Source organism: Crocodylus porosus, unplaced genomic scaffold (genome assembly GCF_001723895.1).
Source record: "Crocodylus porosus isolate Cpor-Errol unplaced genomic scaffold, CroPor_comp1, whole genome shotgun sequence".
Lineage (NCBI taxonomy): Eukaryota > Metazoa > Chordata > Crocodylia > Crocodylidae > Crocodylus > Crocodylus porosus.
Genome location: NW_017728886.1, coordinates 208,486,235 through 208,491,267, shown reverse-complemented (window position 1 = coordinate 208,491,267; position 5,033 = coordinate 208,486,235).

Here is a 5,033-nt window from a genome sequence, read left to right as displayed (position 1 = left end):
GTCACAGGGCTGAGATTTTGGGGAGAAACCAAGGTGGCTTTCTGCCACACAGATAACTGAGGATTTTATTCAGAGAATTTACAATTTTTAAACAGCAAAAACTAGGATTCCTGCTGATTAGGGAGGGATTTGATAAGGGTACAGGCATACCTCATTTTATTGCGCTTCGCTTTATTGCGCTTCACAGATATTGCATTTTTTACAAATTGAAGGTTTGTGGCAACCCTGCGTCGAGCAAGTCTATCGGCGCCATTTTTCCAACAGCATTTGCTCACTTCGCATTTTTTAGCAATAAAGTATTTTTTAATTAAGGTATGTACATTTTTTTTAGACATAATGCTATTGCACACTTAATAGACTACAGTATGGTGTAAACATAACTTTTATATGCACTGGGAAACCAAAAAATTCATGCGACTTGCTTTATTGCGATATTCGCTTTATTGCGGTGGTCTGGAACCGAACCTGCAATATCTCTGAGATATGCCTGTACATGGAACATGAGAAGAACAAGTAGTGAAAGAGGTTTAACACTGCCTCCCTTTTTCTATGCCCTGATGTTATGGTTGGGTTTATAGTATCCTTGTCCATGCTTGCCGCTGTTCTATGAACTGTTGATATGCCCAGCTTTCCTTCCTGCCACGTCTTTGATGCTATTATTATTACTATTAATTTTAGATATTATTAGTCAGGAAGGTTATTCTCTGTTAGTTCATTCTTATCATACCCTTTTTATGTTGCTCACACACAATATGCATATATCATCCTATCTGCTCATCTGTATATACACCCAACCTCAAAGTTAGATATCTAGCCACAGTCTGGTTAAGATCATTCACTTTTCTTTATTTTTCCTTTTACAAATTCATACAAGTCTCACACCCTGTCAGACAAAAGATGTTCATTGCCTCTTTTTCTAATACCACTTACAATATTAACTTTTTAACTCTTCTCACACACAATGGCTTTAACCTTTAACAGCCAACACAAATGAACTGAACTTAGTATTCATGAACAGAGTCTACCTACGAATCTTCTCTCCTTTCTTTTATTTCATCATTTTCTTCCCATGTTAAGAGAGATCTTGTATCTTCAGATCCCTCTACATGAAATTCTTTTATCTTTAGTAGTACTGGAGTCCACAGTCAGACTTATCTTTAGCTTGTAGTCCTGAATCCTCTTTGAGAATCAACCAAAACAGTCTCTAACATAGAAAGAGTTTTAACAAAAATCCCCTTTTTTTGGTTCCTTACAATTACAGACATATGTCCCACATCTCTCAAGTTTCTTCAGGGATCCTCCCCTCACTCCGTTTCCTCCTGACATAACTGGCAGTACAATGAGTTCCTCTCCTCCAGGCACAACTGGGGCGTAATCAGTCCTTCTACAGATCCTCTGGGGAATCCTCCTTCATTCCCCATTTTTCTCTTTTTTCTTCCTTCCCCACCGTCGGACCTCGCATCCTGCCACTCCGCTCCCCTCTCGGAGCTTCTGTCCTTATAAGGCAGTGACTCCAGAAGTGGTGCTCTCCATTTTCTCCCTTCATGGCTGCGCTTACCCCTATACACCTGACAATACTTGGTCAGTCAGAATAAGCTATATCCTTTTAAAGGATGAAGTAAATCAGAGCTGGGCTGATTAAATCACCCCCTACCTCCTCCACCCTGGAGCTCATATATAGATGCCCTTAGGTCTAACTAAGCCCCATGAGGACCAGAAACTAATCCAAATGTGCCTAAATTCCCTGGTAAGTGTACTCTGTGGCAGCGGGTGCCCATCTTTTAGATAACAACTTTATGGTTAACATTTGCCCAAAAAGTGGGACAACTGAGTTCATTGTTCTCCTTGGCCTGATTCAGTCCCACATCTCCTATCTCTCAGAAGAGTACCCTAATCACTAAAGTATATGGTAGGCTGGAGAAGTGTTCACTTCCAACTTTCTTTTGAACCTGTTCTACAGTGCAGCATACAAGAGTCTGAGCCAGAAAGACAGAACCCAAGAGGGATAATGGTGCTATGGTCTAATGGTTTTCATGTATAATTCAAGAAGCATTTGTGAATTTTATATTAACTAGTTATTAGAAGAAAAAATAAATAAATAACCCTGGGGTTTAGAAGATAACCAAGAGCCACACCATCCTAGATGAGAGCTCTAATCTCTTAGATACATTCATGTTTCTGCTTCCATTCTCTCCTCTGATCCCCTGAATCTTGCATCCTCTTCTGTTTAATGGCATAACTTCAGTAAAAGGGTAAAGAGTCCCCCTTACACATGCACACACATCCACCACTACCTCACAGACACCATTTCTATTACATGCTGGTTAGGACCATCTCTTGAGTGATTGGTGATATGTGTTTCAACCTGCTTCAGGCTGGGAAGGACCTTGAAACCATGTCTCCTGCTACTAGGCTATGGAATAAAAAATGTGTGGTGACAGTATCTTCCTTGGATGCATTTTAACAGAAAAGAGTGATGCTTGATAAGTTATTTCAAAGAACAATAGCTAAATACTCATCCTCTCCTACAGATTTTGAGCTTCAGGATCCTGTATAGACAGAGGTGCTTTTCTGCAGCCCTGACTCAGTCCTAAAAACTCTGAAGAAAAGAATGTTTGATCCTAGGTGTCCAGTACAATCCAATGGAAATGACCTGTAGAGTGAGGAGCTTAATACTGAAGCATCAAAATGTGTAAGGAACCAATTTGTATCCTGGTTCAGGTGCCTACCTTGTACTAAACCCTTGTCTGAATCTAACTTTAAGGGTTACTGTCGCAGGGGCACTCTGGTGCCCTGCTCCTATGAAGAGATACAGGTGCCGGTTGCCGGGGCAACTGCAGTTGGTCAGCTGACCAGAAGGGGGCAGGGCCTGACCTATATAAAGGTGACCCAGGCTGAGGCCAGGGAAGCAATTCCCTTCTGGCAGCCGAGGAGGAAGGAGCTCTGTGGGAGCAAGCAGAGTATGGAAGCCTGATGGCCTGAGCAGCTTCTGGTCAAGGATACCAGGTGGAGGAAGCCCTGGTAGGGAGTTGAATGAGGGTTAGACAGGTTGCCTAGAGTTTATTTTGTAGCCCAGGGGTTTGAGTTTTCTGTTTGTAGTTTTATAAAACACCGGAGGACCGGGTGGGGCTATAAGGGGTTGGAGGAGGCCTCATAGGAGCACCCCACCAGTGTGGGGGTTCCTGGTGCCAGAGAGGGCACAGCAGTAAGGTGCCAGAGAGGGCACAACAGTTTGGATTAAGAGCCAGGTAAGGCTGAGGCTGCCTGAGCCGGATAAGGATCATAGACCTAAGAAGGGGTCTGGGGGCCAGGTATGGCCAAGGCCACTGGAGCCCCGATTGTGAGGAGCACCAGAGTGGGCACTGGCAAGAAGCCCAGGGGGTGTTTGCATTGAGCCCTAGGGAGGGCATATAGGAATAGAAGCCCCAGGGAGGGCACACAGGAAGAGCAGCCCAATTGCGAGGCAAAGCCCCAGTGAGGGCATGCACGGGAGAAACCCCAGTGGGGTGGAGCCCCAGAGGGGGTGCATAGGTGAGGAACCCAGGGAAGGTGTGCACCCAGAGGCAAGGGGCCTCAGGGAGGGGCACACAGGCAAGAAGCCCAGAGAGGACACGACATTTAGGGGGCATTGACCCCAGCCTGGGGGGCGCCAGCGAGTGGGCGCCGGCTGCGTGACAAGTCCAGGGCGTGCCAGTGAGTGGGCGCCGGCTGCGTGACAAGCCTGGGGGGGGGGGGGGGAACCAGTGTGGGCGCAGAAAGGAAAACCGACCAGATAACATCTGGGACATCTGCGAGGCTTGGGGCTTGGTACAGGGGAGGTTGGAGCCGCGCATAGCCCATAAGGCTGGGGTGCACCAAGTCACTCCATACAGAATAGGGGCCAGGATAAACAAAGCACCATGTCCAAGGGGACTAAAGGCAGCCTCCATTATAAAATTAGATAACATCAAAGACGTGGTGGGCAAGATGAGGGTGCTTGATCGCCAACTTGGCACGGTAGGGGCCGCCAGGAGAGATCACGGCTGCTCCTAGATCCACACACCGAGACAGTTACTAACTTCAGTCACCCCATATAAGGGAAGCTTCCCTGTTCAGGATAGCAATTCTGCATGTATAGGGTGCGTCCACACATGCAAGCACGTGTGCTTGCAGCAGCTCAAATAGAAGTGGTGTAAATTTGAGCTGGGGCTTTTTGCCTCAGTGCACATGCTCAGACATGCACTTTGTTGTGGAGCAAACTGTGCCACTTGGAGAAAAATAACCCTGCCTGGTTCCTCCCGGATCTCCAGCCAGGGGGAGCTAGAGTCCAGGCCCAGCACCTGTGCTGTCCCCAGCAGTATAAAAAGCTGCCCTGTCCTGGCCCCAGTAGTATAAAAAGCCACCCTGGAAAGTAGCTCAGGGCTACTAGTTCTCAGGAGCTTCTGGGACCCAGTCAATTGGTACCTGGGGACACTACCCCTTGTGCCAGCTGGAATGCTGAAGCAGCCCTGAGAGTTCCCTGCACCCTCTACCCACTGCAGCAGTCTAGCAGTGGGGGCTGCTGCCTGGCAGTGACCTTCTGTGCACCTACCAGACTCAGATGTGGACTGCACAGCCAGTAGAGGCATCTACCCTTCTGGGCCAGCTGCCAGTGGACTGTGGTTGCAGGGCTGGCCTCTGTGCAGCACTGCTGCCATGTGTGTCCCCTGCCCCTGCCCGGCCATCTGGGTAGCTATCGCCCAATAGATGTTCTGGGTGTGGTGGCCTGCTTTGAACTGTCAAACCATGTCCTCCTGGCCCCATTTGGCCAGGAGATTGTGTTCCCTATGGGAAATCTGAAAAATCCCTGATAAAAAAAAACCAACCCAAATTCACTCTGCAAAATACCCCCATTTAAGGGATACAACCCCCCAACAGGGGATTTGGCCCCCAAACAGGGGCCAAATGGCCCCTGCAGGGGCTACCACCCCACCTGCAAGGCCCACATGCCCCAACCCAGCCCCCTGATTGCTGCTGCACCTGGCCCAATCCCCCACCAGCTGCTGCAGCCCCCC